An 18,746-nucleotide genomic window follows, 5' to 3' on the forward strand; every position below is an offset into this window, starting at 1 on the left:
TGGGGTCTGGCGGTGATTACTGCCAGGATAAGAACATTATAGTATCTACTAATGGAGCGCTCGTCCCAGGACAACGACTGCAGTCTGTATACCTTTTGTGGCAAGGGGGTTTACTCGCCTGCAGATCGCCGACCTCTCAGTCTGGAAATGGGCACCACACGTGTAGGCAATGGCGCAGGAGACTGGATTTCTTTTAAAACTGGCTCCTGCTAGCATTTATTCACAGCAACACAGCAAACTTGTACAGCATACACGGCATATCATATAGTCCATTTATAACGTCCTGGGTTTACAACCCACGGGGTCACCATCACCAACTCTGCCCACGGCATCTGGAAGGCATCTTCCATCAGACTAGATGACGAGTCAAACACAGGACCTCCGGCTAGCAGCCTTTCAACTCCACTGAGCTATCACTTCCCCTGAGTGTATCAGGAACCAAGACTTTTATGCCACTTCCTGCCACACCCACAGGGGGTAACCCTCTCTATCAGGTCTCAGACTGCCTGTCTAGGCCCTCTGCAAACCACTCTTGCTACTGCTCATCTACATATCCTCCCCTTGATTAAAACCTAGGGCCTATCACCGCTTTTGCTCCCCTGGGGTCAAAACTCCAGGCTCAGTGATCTCAGTTTTTAACTGCTTTCTGTCGGACTAACTATTCCTTCATTTTGGTATCTCATACCTCAGAGGATTGCTCAGCCCTCACCTTCTCAATGACTTTAGATTTCACAAACTGTTCACCTGTACTGCTCAGGTCACCTTCTACACATAATTTGGCATGCTTCACTGCTTTTTTCTCATTTTTAAATCTTCTGCTTTTTCTCCAGTTTGGACACAATCTGACATTGGTGACCAAGCTCCACAGTAACTTCATCTAATTCCTGCTGAAGACTTGTTTTAAACTTCTCAAGCTTATCATAAGCAGCTGCTTTTTCTTCTGACTGGTGATTTCTAGCTTCTAACTCTCTTTGAATTTCTCTCTTCTGCTCGTCAGCAGATTCAATGCATTATTCTTCCCCATTGTCTTTTCCATATCTGACACCTGAGCCTGAAGTGTTGAAATCTGCTTAGCCAGGTTTTGCTTAGTTTCTGCATCTTCCTTAGGTCTCTTTCACATGGGTGACAGCGATATTGCCGCTACAAAATCGCGGCGATATCGCAGCTTTGTTCCTGTGAATTTACAATGCTTTTTCTTGAGAACAATCCCGCATAGCATCACTGCCGCCGGCGATAAAAATTGCAACATTTTTTATTGCGAAAGTTAATAGGAGTTTCTAATGTTTAAATCGCATTGCACAAAAATCAAAAGTTCGTTCGATGCGATAAACAAGGAGGCTCCATAGGGAAACATGGGAAACAAAAAAATAGCACATCACAGAAAGATAGAGCATGCCACAATTTTATTTTCTCGCAACATCGTACAATTTTGTAGCCCGTGTGAAAGAGGCTTAACTGCTCGAGGAACGGATTTCTTTCATCTTGCATTCTCTTCAGATGTGCACTAAGGCCAAGCCTCTTATGCATCTCTTTTTGCACCAGCTTCTGAGATTCTTCACTCTGAGCTTCCAGCTCAACCTGCCATCTGTTAATCTTAGACAGCTCTGCCTGGACTCTGTCATTGATTTTTACCTGTAGCTCTTGAAGCTGCATCTCTACTGCATTTCTCTTGCATTCAGACTCACGCTGGTCTTCCAATAAAACCTTCACCTCATGGGTCAGTCCAGTACATTCACTTTCCAAAGTTTCTTTCTCCTTTTTAGTTTGCTCCAACCGCTTGAACAGTTCCCCCACAACTTGAGCATGACTCAGTTTAAGCTCCTGGATTCTACGGCTTCCTTATCCAAGCTCATCTGTAGCTGGGACACCAGTCGCTCATGGAGTTCTTCCTGGTTTTCCTTGAAGTCCAGTATGCATTTCAAGAGCTTTGTTCACTTCTCAGCCTGACTGCAAGCAGCTTTCTCAATTTCCAGACTTCCCTGAGCTCAGTTATCTGCAACTCCCATTCACTATCTCTCTTTGCTAACTGCATTTCCAACTCTACAACTTGTTTATGCAAATCTGTAGTTTGATTACGTGCATCTATAGAAGCTCTTTCTAAGAGGCAACACACCATCTCTATCTCTTGGGTTTTCATTTACAGTTTCTTACAGTCCTGTTCATACTGCACAGATTTGGCCTCCAGACATACTGTGTGATCAGCCTCATCTCTGGCTACATCTCTGAGGTCTTGTATCCCTTCATCGTCTTTTGAAAGATATCCCTCACATTTTTTTTCTCACTTTTCAATTCTTTTAAGCTTTGTTCACACTGAACGGTTTTTTGTTCCAGTAACAACCTTTGATCAGCTTCAGCTAATCTTCTAGTGCACTTTCTCTCTTCTTGGAGAGCATCCTCTCATTCTCTCTGGAGTGTTTCTGTCTCCTCCTCTATCAGTAACCTCATCTGACTACCTCATCTGTCTCACTAGAAGCTGACTTTTTTTTCCTTTTCTTCTTCCTTGCAGCTTTTGTACTATCTGCCCCCTCTCTCTCTAGAGGCATATTTTTTCGAACTCCCCCATGGGCGTTGGCTGAACTGCCTGTAGCAACCTGTTCACACCATGACTTCATTTGGGGAACATTTCTATGCACATTATACAAGGAAAACATCCCACAATCCCCCACACATATTTTAGGGTTAACAGAATTTTTTTCTGCACCATATCATCATCAATACAGCCCTTAGACATATCCACATTAAATGTCCTTTCACATGGTGCAGCTTTTTCGAGTCCATAACACACAGTACCCATAGTCTTTTAAACCCATTAAGGACAAAGCACAGTACATTTACGGCGCTTGGTCCTGGGCTTTAATCTCAGCCGATAGTAAAAATATAGCACAGGATTAAAGCCCTTGATTCTGCAATCAATCAGAAGCAGGTCAGCTGTCAGCTGAGAACCCTCAAGAAGAAGGCAGGAGCAGTTTTTAACCCCTTCTGCGTTCTCCTTTACCTAGTACACAGCGCTCAATGAGCGCTATGCACTAAGAAGTAAAAAGTGGAAGTGTTTCTTCCACTATGGAAGTTGGAAGTCACGGGATCACCTTGCTACAGTACAGCTGCAGGGTCCTAGCAGACCCTGATCAGCTCTGCCAGTGACTATTGTCACTACAGGGGGATGTTTTCCCTGTAACTGGGGCTCCTATGGATGCTCCAGCTCCAGTGGAAAAGTGTGTAATTAAATAGAAACATGTGATTGTCCCTCAGAGGTCTTATATGGCGTCCTGGGGGACATAGTAAAAAAATACATAAATAAGTAAAACAAAATTACGGAATAGAATAAAAATATATACATAAAAAAGAAAATAACCAAAAGCTGACACCAACTAAAACCGTCGTCGTATGTTTCCTGTAATCCAAAACCATACATATTATATATCAAATTTAGCTCTGCCCCGTCCCGCCCCCTCCCATTGCAAATAGTGCCGAGGGGCGGAGAAGGAGCGGGAGCTCAGTGCACTGCTCCTGGCTCTTCCAGACTCCTCCCCCTGCAGTGAGGGACACCGTATATCGGCCGGGTGTGAAAACCCAGCTAATATATGGTTGTCTGAATAAGCCCTAAATGTTGTAAAATAAAATCATTTTTTTAGCTTTTGACCCCCCTAATACAACTAAAAAATGGGAAAAAAGGTCAGTGAAAAAAGATATAAAAATAGCCCTATATACCACCGAAAAAAAATGCAGCAAAAATAATTTTGGTAGCTGAATGAATAAAATAGGGCAGTTAAACCACCACATGGGTAACATCTCTAAAAAGTGTCTCGTCCTGGTACAAAACAGCCTGGTCCTTAGGGGGTTAATGGCCTCATTTTGCTCTTTCATTTGCACCATCTCTGCATTGCTCTGCACAACCTGCCAGAGGAGCTCCTCCATGGATCACTCCCCAGCAGCAAAGTCAGTCTCTCAACAAAGAAAACAAGGTCCACCAAATTGGTTTATAGAGGTCCTCTGCCTGACCTTCGTTGCCTCTAAGGCAACAGCACATTTGGCATCCTGGCCCTTTTAACCGCTGCCTGCAGCTTTCTGCACCATTCCGTGCCAGCGGATCCTCCACCATATGTGGCAAGGGGCCTGCGGATCACCGACCTCTCGGTCCGGAAATGGATACCACACGTGTAGGCAATGGCTCAGGAGACTGGGTTTCTTTTAAAACTGGCGCCTGCAAGTATTTATTCACAGCAATGCAGCAAACTTGTACAGCATTCACGGCAGGTCATATAGTCCATTTATAACATCCTGGGTTTACAACGCTCAGGATCACCCTCACCAATCCTGCCCCGGGGCATCTGGAAGGCATCCTCCTCTGTCAGACTAGGTGACGGGTCCCAAACAGGTCCACACAGCACCTCCAGCTAGCAGGCCTTTAGCTCCACTGAGCTATCCCTTTCCCCTGAGTGTATCAGGAACCAAAACGTTTATGCTGCTTCCTGCCACACCCATAGGTGTTAACCCTCTCTATTAGGTCTCAAAATGCTTGTCTAGACACTCTGCAGGCCACTCTTGCTACTGCACATCTACAATATATATCCATGCTCACAAAAAATTACTCAGTGGAAAGAGGAATAATATACTCATTATCAGTAACATTCTTCCGCTTGAAGTTGTCGGAATTGAATAAAACTTTCTCCAGGTGATTGTAACGTAACGTTGATATAGGTAAGTGATTACAATATCAGAGCAAAAGAACCATTTATTTTGGAGAACCAACCCCATGTAGGGAGGCTCTAGTACCCTGTTGTACCCTTTAGTACTGTCTCTAGCTTGGATACAAGATGTGATGGGGGGGCATGTAGACTCTAGTACCCTGTTGTACCACCTCTAGTTTGGATACAAGATGTGATATGGGCAGGCATAGAGGCTCTAGTACCCTGTTCTATGAGTGTTTGCTTGCACCGATGTCTGTTATGTCTTATTGTAAGGTGACCAGACGTCCCAATTTAGGCAGGGCAGTCCCGCTTTACTTAGGGTCCCACTTTTGTCCCTCTTTCAGGATCCAGGGTCACCATCAAGGTTAATACGAACAGTGGTGGGCGGCTCCCTGGCTGGTAATCACTCCCTGCCGCTACTGCATACTGGAAACTGGATCATGGACAGACATAACATAAGGACTGACAAATGACCAAAAGACTCACCTTGCATACCTGCACACATAACAGATGGAATTGCAATAAAAGTATGAGGTATTAGTTCGTGGATTGGCCAAGTCACTTAAGCCCGCAAGCCAATTTAGGGCTCCTCGTTGTCTCGCAGTGCCTACTCTAACGATCAACATCCACCAGAACCCTGCCTGAAAGCAGGGCGATCGCCCTGAAAAGAGCGGCCCCGCACTGGAACCTAAGGGCAACACTAGGCCAGATATCGCAAACGATCCACACACTAGGGCTAGCATGCAAGACAGAACACACACAGAATAAGACTGTCCACCCCTAATGTCTGGCCACCTGCACAGACACTGGACAAGACACTGTTAACCTAAGAGTGAAGGGATACAAGCTTCCTCTTGCAGAGGGACTGGCATATTTATATGCAGTAGACCTGTGGGATTGGCTGGTGGGGGGAACTCCACACACAGCTAGCTCAATTAACCCTCACCTGTGAAGCTGTGCTGATGGAAACCTGTAGGAACACAGGGTCCAGCAGCATATCCTAACAATGACGGTCTCAGGGGGGCTCTATTACTATTGATACCACTCTGCACATGGCAGCATACCTCTAGCTGACTCAGGGTATGTTTGCACGTGGCGGAAAATCCGCAGCATTTCCGTATCCAAAAATGTCTCATTAGTGCAGATTTTGACTAGAAACCAGAAGTGTATGCACAGCTGATTTCACTCTATGCGGTGCTCCCCCTCACCACCTCTGAAGGCTTCCTGCTGTTAGCGCTCCCCGGCTTCTGGTTCCCAGCGGCCTGGTCAGGTGTGGTGCCGCTGGTCAGGTCATGCTGCTTAGGTGAGGCCACTACAGGCCGCTGGGATCCATTAGCCAGCGCTGACAGCGGGATGCCTTCGGAGGAGGTGAGAAGGAGCGCCGCATAGTATGAAGTCAACTGCGGGTACGCGGCTGATTTCCAGTCAAAATCCGCACCAATGGTACAGATTTTGGCTGTTTTTTAAATGTGGAACTGCTGCGGAATTTGCTACCTGTCTTTTTAAACCAGCCCTGTACTTTTTATAACGATGGAAGAAAAAAAATCGTAAGTTGTGATAAACCCCGCCCCTGACCACACCCATTTATCCTGCTTTGACCCTAGGTGTGATGCATTTCTCTCGCAAACTGCAGCACAATTGAGTGTAAAATCCCAGGTTAATGACTGTGATATCGGTCCAATCTTCTTGGGCTGATGTCGCACAGCTCCAGGGCGCACTCACATGAGCTCATTTGGTCGGCATGTGCCGCGTGTATTTTTTACGCACGTAATATGCAGAACTGAAACCACATTGACTCCATCGGGGTACTCAAACATGCATTTAACAAGCGCGTGAAAAAAAATCGCAGATTGCCCTACTTTGGCCTGTACTATGGACTGAAACAGCCCATTGTAATCAATTGGATTGCGCAAATATGCAGTAAATACACATGATCCCTGCGGGTTCACCCATTAAATCAATGGATATCCACAGCTGATTTCAGAAGATACTGCAACACCAACATCTTCGCGCTCTTCAACGGACACCCAGTGGTTTCTAGTGAGCGCAGCACTGCTGGTTAGGTAAGGTGGAAGTGGCCAGCAAAGTTGTGCTCACTGGGTGCCACCGGGTGCCCAGAATATGGAGGCGCGCAATTGGAGAGGCGCAGTACAGATTGTTTTTTTTAAACTCCTGCTTTTTTAATGGAGATTCTCGCTCGTGTGCATGTAGCTTAAAGGGGTTGTCCCGCACCGAAACAGGTTTTTTTTTTTTTTCAATACCCCCCCGTTCGGCGCGAGACAAACCCAATGCATGTGTTAAAAAAAAAAACCGTTTAGTACTTACCCGAATCCCCGCACTGCGGCGACTTCTTCCTTACCTTAGCAAGATGGCTGCCGGGATCTTCACCCACGATGCACCGCGGGTCTTCTCCCATGGTGAACCGTGGGCTCTGTGCGGTCCATCGCCGATTCCAGCCTCCTGATTGGCTGGAATCGGCACACGTGACAGGGCGGAGCTACGAGGACCAGCTCTCCGGCACGAGCGGCCCCATTCACCAGGGAGAAGACCGGACTGCGCAAGCGCGTCTAATCGGGCGATTAGACGCTGAAATTAGACGGCACTATGGAGACGAGGACGCTAGCAACGGAACAGGTAAGTGAATAACTTCTGTATGGCTCATAATTAATGCACAATGTATATTACAAAGTGCATTAATATGGCCATACAGAAGTGTATACCCCCACTTGATTTCGCGGGACAACCCCTTTAAGGGCTCATTCACACGGGTGTATGGGTACAACACTGCAAGTCTTCCAGCGTTGTATTCATCGCAGCCCTTACACTTTGCGGGCAGAGATCACAGACGGGCTGTGATAGGCACATGCCCCGGATTCTGATGCCATGGACATGCGCAGTGTGAGGTTTTTCTCTTTTTTAATATTCCCCGCTCTGTGCTGAGCGGAGCTGCATATTAAACGCTGTCCATCTGTGGGCATTGCAAAGCAGCAGCATTTCAATACGCAGCCCTTCAAGGGATGCGTATGAAACGCGGAGAAGTAGAACATGCGCAATTTACTTCTACTGCGTTTTATACAGTTGTCCCCTCGCAGATCCAATGCAGGTGTGAATGGAAGTCCATAGACTTTCAGTGCCTCCAATCACCGCATGTTACACACGGGAAATACGCGTACGTAATACGCTGTGACAATATGGCCGCGCGAATGAGCCCTTAATCAGATATGGAGGACTCTTTGTGGCACTTTATATGTCCGCCACTAGGAGGCAGTGTGGCACTATAGTAAATTACAAGGAAATTCCAAGCAGCATAGAAGATTCAAGATATCTTCCAAGAAAGTCCATGAGAGGACTGGAGCTGCAGTGGCTTCCAGCTGGGACTGCGGGAAAGAGGGTGATGTGTTAAGAAGAAGTTCGCAAAGTGCAATAAATGTAACTAGTGAAGGTGTAAAAATGGGGAATGATGGGAAAAAAGTCTTCTGTCTTAGGATGTTGTGTAGATAATGGAGCTTACATGGGGAACTAAAAATATGCCTCATGGAAAAGAGTGCAAGCAGTGCCAAACTCTGCAAAATGTTGGCTAAGCTGGGCTCTAAGGGGCCTGAAGTGACAAGGTGTGGCCCCGATGCCGGGTTATATGTGGCCCCAATGCCGGGTTATATGTGGCCCCAATACCGGGTTATATGTGGCCTTGATGCCAGGTTATATGTGGCCCCCGATGCCGGGTTATATGTGGCACTGATGCCAGGTTATATGTGGCCCCTGATGCCGGGTTATATGTGGCCCCTGATGCCGGGTTATATGTGGCCCCTGATGCCGGGTTATATGTGGCCCCCGATGCCGGGTTATATGTGGCCCCCGATGCCGGGTTATATGTGGCCCTGATGCCGGGTTATATGTGGCCCTGATGCCGGGTCATATGTGGCCCCGATGCCAGGTTACAAGTGGCCCCGATGCCGGGTTATATGTGGCCCCAATGCTGGATTAAATGTGGTCCCCGATTCCGGGTTATATTTGGCCCCCATGCTGGGTTATATGTGGCCTCCTTGTCGGGTTATATGCGGCTTCAATGCTGGGTTACATGTGTCCCCAATGACGGGTTATATGTGGCCCCCAATGTTGACTTATATGTGGCCTCGATGCTGGGTCATATGTGGCCTCGATGCCAGGTTATATGTGGCCCCTATGTCACGTTATATGTGGCCTGGATGCCGGGTTATATGTGGCCCTGATGCTGGGTTATATGTGGCCCCCCATGGCGAGTTATATGTGGCCCTGATGCTGGGTTATATATGGCCCTGATGCCGGGTTATATGTGGCCCCGATGACTGGTTATATGTGGCCCCTATGCTGAGTTATATGTGGCCCCCATGCCGGATTATATGTGGCCTCGATGCTGGGTTATATGTGGCTTCAATGCCGGGTTATATGTGGCCCCCGATGCTGGCTTATATGTGGCCTCGATGACGGGTTATATGTGGCCCCAATGCTAGATTACATGTGGTCCCTGATGCTGGGTTATATGTGGCCCCTATGCTGGGTTATATGTGGCCTTGATGCCGGGTTATATGTGGCCCCTATGCTGGGTTATATGTGGCCTTGATGCCGGGTTATATGTGGCCCCTATGCTGGGTTATATGTGGCCTTGATGCCGGGTTATATGTGGCCTCGGTGCCGGGTTATATGTGGCCTCGGTGCCGGGTTATATGTGGCTTCAATGCCGGGTTATATGTGGCCCTGATGCCAGGTTACATGTGGCCCTGATGCTGACTTATATGTGGCCGCGATGCCGGGTTATATGTGGCCCCCGATGCTGACTTATATGTGGCCTCGATGACGGGTTATATATGGCCCCCGATGCCGGGTTATATGTGGCCCCCGGAGTTTCAACTGTCAGAGCCACATTGGAGTGACAACATGTACCTGACAGATCAATCCACAGCGGGACACTGAGGGTGCGTTTATATGGAGGATCGTACTGCAGCAAGTTTCACCTGGATTTTGCCCATGTGACTTCTGAATGTGCAAATGCAGTTTTCTGTATTGAAATTCCGCACGCAGATTTTGCCCATTGAGGGCTTCGGCTGATGAATGTAGGCATGGATGCGCTCGTAATAGCATGACATAATAGTGCTCTGAAGGGAATGCTATAACGCGCAAATCTGCGCATTTTACTGTACTTTTCTCTATTCGCAGGCCCGTGAGAGCACTGGCCCTTTAATTAATAATGCAGGGAAAATCATAGAAGACGATGGGGGAAAGGCAAATCTATTAAATGGTTCCTTTTCAAGTGTATTCACGAATGAAAAGGAAATGTCACACGGGATGAATAGAATGAACCCCCCGCTACATATTGCATGCCTAACACAGGAGGAAGTGCAGAGTCGGTTAAAGAGGATTACAAATCGAAAAATCGCCAGGCCCAGATGGAATACACCCAAGGGTTCTAAGGGAAGTAAGTGATGTGATAACTAAGCTGCTATTTCTTATATTTATGGATACTGTCAAGACCGAGGTTGTACCACTGGATTGGCGTATTGCCAATGTGGTTCCAATTTACAAAAAGGGGTCCAAAAGAGAGCCTGGTAACTACAGGCCGGTAAGTCTCACTTCATTAACTGGAAAAATATTCGAGGGCTTTCTGAGAGATGCCATCCTAGAATACCTCAAGGAGAACAACGGAATAACTCCTCACCAGCATGGATTCATGAAGGGTCGATCATGTCAGACCAATTTGATCAGCTTCAGAAATAACTATGTACAAATATATTAGGGGACAATACAAGGATCTCTCCCATGATCTGTTCATACCCAGGACTGCGTCAGTAACAAGAGGGCATCCTCCATGTCTAGAGGAAAGCAGGTTTCATCACCAACACAGAAGGGGGTTCTTTACTGTAAGAGCAGTGAGACACTGGAACTCTCTGCCTGAGGACATGATGATGGCAAAATCCATAGAGGGGTTTAAGAGGGACTAGATGCCTTTCTCGAGCGGAAGGATATGACAGGATATGCTGCTAGGTGACGAGCAGGTTTGTAGTTCCGGGTCTTATATTTAGGTAGGTTGATCCAGGGATTATTCTGTTGCCATTATGGAGTCAGTAAAGAATTTTCCCCCAAAAGTGCTAATTGGCTTCTGCCTCTTGGGGTTTTTGCCTTCCTATGGATCAACAAGGGGATTGAAACAAGCCGAACTAGATGGACACTGTCATCATTCAGCCTAACCTACTATGTTACTATGTATGTGTGTCCCGCGCCATGATTCAACAGGCTGTTCAGCCTAATTCGTCCCTGCTGTTATCGATCAACACAGTCAGATTGTGCAGCTCAGTGCCTGACTTAGTGTGAACCGAGTGCGCTAATGCGCACCCCCATAGACTCCTATGGTTCCTTGGGCGCGCAAATGCGCACAAATACAAAGTATTTCATATATATTTTCGCAGAATGTGAGGAACCCGCTGAAATCGATGCGTTCTATTCTCTGCGTTTTGTACTCGCAAAAACGCATGCAAAATCTTCCGTCTTTAGAAATGCTTACAGGGCAAATTCCGCTTGTGGACCTGCGCCGAGAACTGCAGCAGAAAGCCACGGACTTGACGCGGTTTTTGAGGTGGAATTCGCCTCGGGTATTTCCGCTGTGTGCGAACACCCTGAGGCTTTAGATAAGGATTTCATACGAAAAAAAAACGTGGCAAGAACTGACAGGACAAATTTTCTTTTCTCCAACGTGGATTTCAAAATCTGCATGCAGAAAAATCCGTACCGTATGAACTAAGGCCTGGATTGTCATAGCATTCCATAGAATGACAAAATACTGCAGGTTTTACCACAAATGCGCCAAATTCCGCTGCGTAATTAAGCAGTGTGAACAAGGCCTTAGGGCTCCTGTCCAAGGCGATTGTGCATTGCATTACTCGCGGCGATAATCCACCGTGGATAACACAGTGCGCGCTTTTCATAGCGTTTCTATGGAAAGCGCAGGCTCCTGTCCACAAGCAGAGAATCATAGCGATTCTCCACTCGCGGGACTCAAATCGCAGCATGCCGCGATTCTCTGCGGTAAATCTATCTGTCAGATAGCGATATTCTGCCTCGCCCGTGGACAGGGGGCCTTACTCTCCCAGTAAAGGGTTAATTGTGTCTTCTGTGAATAAAACTTAATTGCTACATAATTAAAAGTTCTGCAACTTTCTAATATACTTTGTGTTCATTTCCTCACAGTTTGCAAGACCTCTGCTTGCTGCCAACGTATTCCCAGCTAGTAGCAAGAGAGAACTGGGCAGGCTTATAAGGTCGCCTTCACACTTGCAATCACGATATCGCTGCATTTTTTTTTTTACGCGAATGTCAATAGGACTTTCTAATGTTAAAAACGCATCGCACAAGAATCACGCAGCGATGCAAAGTTGCGATTTTTGTCGATGCCCTTTTTACATTAGAAAGTCCTATTGACATTTGTGTTTAAAAGAAACGCAGCGATTTCAATTGCACTGCGATTGTTCGTGTGTGTAGCATGCATTTTTGTGGAATATATGCAATTTTTACATCTGTGTGTCATCCGTTTTTCATGTGCGCAAAAAAACCCGGTCAGAAAGCCTCAATGATGTCACTTATTTTGATTTCACTGTCTCTTGGCGATATGTGTGCACAATGCAGCACGAGTTGAACTAACACCCGTGTGGGTTTTTACACTCCCATAGACTTTTACACTCCCACTTCCGCAAGTGGAATCCAGCCCTGTCCTCAGCCGGCATCCGTGCGCACCCTGTTTAAATCTGTATTGTGGATGGCTGCGGCGAGCCGCTATCGAAGCTTACGCAGAATAGACTTTTTTTTTTAAATCCCTGGTTTTCCCGTACCATCACTAGGCAATGATGCGGCTACCCGCAACCTATCTGCAATGTTAATTGCGGATTGGCCGCAGGTTGGCAGCTTCCATTGACTTCAGTGGAAGCCGTCCGTGCGGAATCCACAAGAAAATAGAACATGCTGCGATTTAATTTCCGCATGTGATTTAATGTGAGCGGACATGTGAACGTTCTATTTTTTGAATGAATGCGGAATACTGCGGATCGCCCACGGTGAGGCTTTACACTTTTAATGGGGGTGGGTAATTTTTCCTTCATCAGATCCTAGTGTAAAGACAACGCTTTTTTTATGCAAATCACCAGAAGATGCAGGGATTGCTGGGTGATTGCAGCTCTGAAACCTGCAGAATACTGACTGCAACTCAGGTAGAATAAAGTGATAGTTGTCGGCCTGGCTGTGATGCCCGAAGCTCATAGGAGACTTGCTGAACGGAGTAGGGCGGCCAGAGAGGGTATCACTGGCTGATCACAATGGACCTGGTTCCTCTGGCCACGAGGAGGTTCGGGGCTCCGGATGCCATTTCTCAGGAGTCATTAGGATGCACGGGAGCCGCTGCCACCAAGGTAACCTGGTATTGACAGATAAGATGTTTTTTTTCCTCCTGGAGAACGTGTCCTCGGCTGAACTTTTGGGGTATCAGCTTTACAGCAGCCCCTCCCCTGCTCCTGATTGTTCCATTCAGTGCGCTGCGTGCCCTTCTCCTCCGCGCACAACTTATGCAAGGAACCTCGCTTTACAATCAGCTGTCTCTGTATTGATGGCATTCTCCCCGCCCCTCGCCCAGAACCAGCGCCAAAACACCACATTCCCTCATCAACTATTCATGGGGGTTCTTGTCACTAAACACTTGCCTTAGGAATGAGGAGTTATCTGCTGGGGGACGCCGAGCGGTCGGGGGATTTCTAACAGGAAGCCATCTCGACTATCGCTGAGCAAACTATCGATTATTGTAAAATATCGGGGGAAAACTATCGATATTTCAACTTTTTTAAATGCTGTATAAAAATAAAACAGGTCTGGGGTTAAAGGAGATGTCCCGAGGCAGCAAGTGGGTCTATACACTTCTGTATGGCCATAATAATGCACTTTGTAATGTACATTGTGCATTAATTATGAGCCATACAGAAGTTATAAAAAGTTTTATACTTACCTGCTCCGTTGCTAGCGTCCTCGTCTCCATGGAGCCGACTAATTTTTGGCCTCCGATGGCCAAATTAGCCGCGCTTGCGCAGTCCGGGTCTTCTGCAGTCTTCTATGGGGCTCCGTGTAGCTCCGTGTAGCTCCGCCCCGTCACGTGCCGATTCCAGCCAATCAGGAGGCTGGAATCGGCAGTGGACCGCACAGAAGAGCTGCGGTCCACGGAGGAAGAGGCCATCTTCAGCGGTGAGTAGAGAAGTCACCGGAGCGCGGGGATTAAGGTAAGCGCTCCGGTGAGCTTTCTTTACCTCCCTGCATCGGGGTTGTCTCGCGCCGAGCGGGGGGGGGGTTGAAAAAAAAAAAACCCGTTTCGGCGCGGGACAACCCCTTTAATAAAGCAACAATCAGCTACATTTGTAAAACTTTAAACTGTTGAATTTATTATTAACTTCATGAAAATATATTAAAGACCCGGAGCGCTGGAAGGTGATTGGAGGTAAACAGACTGATACAAGGTCCTGCCGGCTACAAGGAAGCCAGAGGATGGCCGCTGGACCTGACGGGATGTCAGCATGATCTCTGTGTGTTTGTGCGGCTGGGGGCCCTGCATTTTTTCAAGTTGCCGCTGAAGAACCAATGGTCTCCATGGCAACTTGTAAACAATGCAGGGTCTGGTAACGCAAACACAATTGTAATTGCGTTAGATGGGTCTCCTATCTTTTCTATGGGCATTGCGTTAGACGCTGAACGCACGACATGTCGCGTCTCCTTTTCTGGACGCCACCTTCGTGCGTTCAGCGCAGCCCTCCATCTTTCATTTAGAAAGCATTGCCCACAGCCATCGTGTTAGACACCAGCGTTCAGAGCCTCGTCTAATGCGATGAACAAACGCATGTGGAGAAGGGGCCGAAGACCCCACTTTTTCTGAGAGTCATTTTGCCTGGAGCAAAAAGTCGCCTCACAGTTTACAGAAGTTTCTAGAACTTGTTTATAAGTTCATTAGTGCCTTGAACAAACCTTCATCCTGTACAACACAAAGGAAAGGGCGGGATCTAAAGAGAGAACATCTGGTCACCGGACCGCAAGACAGGTTACTTCTTTATAAAAATCGATATTATATCGCCTTAAACTATCGATGTTACCGATATATCGGACATCACAATATCGATGAAAAGTATCGCCAAAGCATTAGCAATATATCGATATTTCAATATATCAGTTTTCGCTGTCCCAACCTTACCTCGTGGACACTCTGTAAGGGGTCTTCATCCTAGTTATGGTGATCATCATGCTGGTGGGGCAAGTGCGTCTGTGGACGAATAGTAGGGCACATCTCACCAGTTGCCACCCAGCCGGACAGTGATTTACTCTTAAGGCCGGTGTGGGTATTTATTATTTACCAACCATAACAATGCCCGATAAAAAGTAATACCCGGTGTAAACACCTGTGGCAGCAACTCTGTAATCAAGTGCTGTAACTCACTGTGAGGCTCCGGTTAGGACTGGACGCCACTGCGGCACACAAGATCCTCACTCATCCTCCTGGCATCTGTGTTCTTGCATGTACAGTACGCAGCACAGATGCCGGGGAGAGGGATCAGGATCTTCTTTGAGCGCTGCAGCGGCGTCTCGAACCCACATCAGCTTTAAAGTGGGCTACAGCACCTGATGACCGAGTAGTTGCTTGGCAAGAAGGGAGAGTTCCAAGAGGGGGCACTATTATTCTGGGGCAATTAAAGGGGGGGTATATTACTGGGGTCACTAAAGGTGTGCTATTATTACTAAAGGCACTATTATTACTAAGGGACCATTAAAGGGGACACTATTATGAATTGGGGCCACTAAAGGGGGCACTATTACTATTGAGACAACTAAAGGGAGCACTATTACTATTGAGGCAACTAAAGGGAGCATTATTACTATTGGGGCCACTAAAGGGAGCACTATTACTATTGGGGCCACTAAAGGGAGCACTATTACTATTGGGGCACTGAATTGAGGCACTGTTACTATTTGGACCACTGAAAAGGGGCACTATTAGTTCTGGGGCCACTGGAATAAAGCAGACATTCTGTTGTGATAAGCCATTTCCCTAACTACATCCCAAACCACACACATCCTTTTTTTAAACTTTGGCCAGTATTATTTTGTGACAAGAGTCAGCCCTACGCAGGGTGGTGCCCGGGTTTGGTATAAATGGTGGAGTCCCACGCACAGAGATTTGTGTATTTGCTGTGGTGGCGGAGAGAGCAAGTATGAGTGGCGTGTACAAGGTTCGTGCGGCTTGAATCATAAGCTGCTAGAGAGATCTTGGAGCCTTCTGAGTAGAGGTTGGATATAGCTTGAAGGTGTGAGCTATGGAGAAGCCCGGGAGCCTTCTGATCATGGCTGAGAATGCCCGGCCAGTCCAGACCGTCGAGCTGAGGGAGCTCCGGTAGTAATGGAAAGAGGGTCCACCATATAGACTTTGAGTGTATACCATTGTGAGCTGTAGGGTATGTCTACAGAGCCATGCCTGGTCTACTGGATAGCTAAAGAGACTGTGACTTGCTAAAGAGACTGTGACTGGATGTTGCATGGGATGGCGAGGTGGAATAGTGTTGGCGAGTTCTTGAGTCGGCATTGTCAAGTACTGAAACTGTGTTGCAACTTTCTGAAACTGTGTGCCAAGGTAAAGTGACCGTAGTGATGATTAGGCTGCCAAGTAAAGACTGTTATTTTTACTGCAACATTTGCGCCATTTAGGCTGCTTTGACACCGGTGTTAGGGTCAGTTCAGGGTTTCTATCTCTCTGTTTTTGGAGGAGAGAAACTGAAATAAACTAATCTATTTTTTCCCCCCATTGATTAAAAAAAAAGAAAAGCAAATGGAAAGCTTCCATTCCGTCACGTTTCCATTTTTTTGCAATAGTGCAGTCTCCAAAGTTATTTTTCTGTCCAGAAAGCAGAAACCTGAAGGAACGGAAGCCTTTCCATTTACTCTCTATTTTTTGCAATCCCCATTGAAATCAATAGGAAAAAATGGATCAGTCGTTTTTTCCATTTTATATCAGTTTCTCTCCTCCAAAAATGAAGCATAGAGATGGAAACCCTGAACTGACCCTAACCAGCCTTAATCTACCTGCTTGTGGATCTGCCCTAATTTACCACTGCGGTAAGAAGAGCTCGGGGCTGAGAGGTTGGACCTGTACCGTCCACTACTTCCTGTGGTATAAACGTCTGACAGCCACTTATCTCCTGAACATTACTTTTATTGGAGGGCTGGGGCTGATAATTGTTTGCTCATGACTGCCCCCTATAGGGGAGGTTTATACAATTATGCAAAGGAAGTGAAGGACTTTATTAGAGATGAGCGAGCACACTCGCCCGAGCTTGATGCTCGTTCAAGCATTTAGGGTACTCGAGATGCTCGTTACTCAAGACGAACACCACGCGGTACTCGAGTCAATTGCATTTCCCTTCCCCACATGTTTAGCGCCATTTTCTGGCCACAAACATGCGGGGAAGGCATTACCACTTCCTGCTGTGACGTGCCAGCCCTATCCCCCCCCCCCCCCCCCACAGTAGTGAGTGTCTGGGCCGATCAGGTGACCGCCGAGTACTTAAACTGGTCCCGCCTGCAACTCGCCTCAGACGCATGCTGGCAGAGGTTAGGGAAAGTGTTGCTGCTGATATAGGGATAGTGTTAGCATAGGATCCGGTCTTCAAGAAACCCAATGGGCCTTCTTAGGGCTACTCCTCATCATGTGCATTATAGTTGTGGCTGGCTTGGAGCAGTAGTGCACCCTTTTTTTAAAAAAAAAAAGCCTCTATCCCTCTGCAGAGCATTACAGCTATAGCGTTCTCAGTCTGCAGTGCATTACGCAGAGTTTAGGGACAGAGCTGCTAAGACCGGGAAAGTTTTACAGTCGGGATCCTCTCTACAAAAACCCCAACGGTCCTTCTTAGGGCTACTCCTCACCGTGTGCATTATAGTTGTGGCTGGCTGGGAGCAGTAGTGCACCCTTTTTTAAAAAAAAAGCATCTATGCCTCTGCAGAGCCTTGCAGTTATACCGTTCTGTGTCTGCAGTGCATTAGACAGAGGTCTCACCACTAAACAGTGCTGTAATATTTCCTGAGCCACTGCAAACTATTTCAGTTATACCGTTCTGTGTCTGCAGTGCATTAGACCGCGGTCTCACCGCTAAACAGTACTGTAATATTGCCGGGGCCACTGCAAAGTATTTCAGCTCTGCTGCTGCGCAGAGCGTCTCACAATACCATTTCCGTTCCTGGGTTGAGATCGCCGCAGTTACCAGCACTATCCACTGGCTTTAGAGTCTTCTCCCACTCCATAAAGCCTCTCTTATCTACAGGTCTCTGGCAGCAGTAAATTACCCCTAGGTATTAGCGCAAGACAGCGGGTTATTTTTTCCAGTCACAGCATAGAGCTTCTGCTATCTACAAGTCTCTGTGTGCGGTGAATTAAACCACAGTTGTCAGTGCTGTACAGTGGGGTAATTTATTTGGGCCCTGTTCTATCCTTAATCTGCCATGATGAGGAGTAGGGGTGAGGGTCGAGAATGCGGACACGGGCATGTGAGGGTGTGGGCACATGCCGAGTTCCTGGGTGTGGTGAATCACAGCCGGCTGCTGCGGGATCAGTGGAGAGGCAAGTTTCTGGGCTCCCCAGCTTCATATCACAATTTACGGGTCCATGTGGTAGACCTTTATTACAAACAGAGCAGTGCGAGCAGGTCCTGTCGTGGATGGCAGAAAATGCATCCAGCAATGTATCGACCATCCAGTCTTCTACGCAGTCCACTACTCCCGGCCTAGGGACTGCAACTCTGAATCCTCTGGCTGCTGCTCCTCCTTCCTCCCAGCCTCCTCACTCCATGAAAATGACATATTCTGGACAGGCAGACTCCCAGGAACTGTTCTCGGGTCCCTGCCATGAGTGGGAAAAAATGGTTCCTCTCTCACCTGAGGAGTTTGTCGTGACCGATGCCCAACCTTTGGAAAGTTCCCGGAGTCCGGGTGATGAGGCTGGGGACTTCCGGCAACTGTCTCAAG

The sequence above is a fragment of the Eleutherodactylus coqui genome, chromosome 8 (genome assembly GCF_035609145.1).
Source record: "Eleutherodactylus coqui strain aEleCoq1 chromosome 8, aEleCoq1.hap1, whole genome shotgun sequence".
NCBI lineage: Eukaryota > Metazoa > Chordata > Amphibia > Anura > Eleutherodactylidae > Eleutherodactylus > Eleutherodactylus coqui.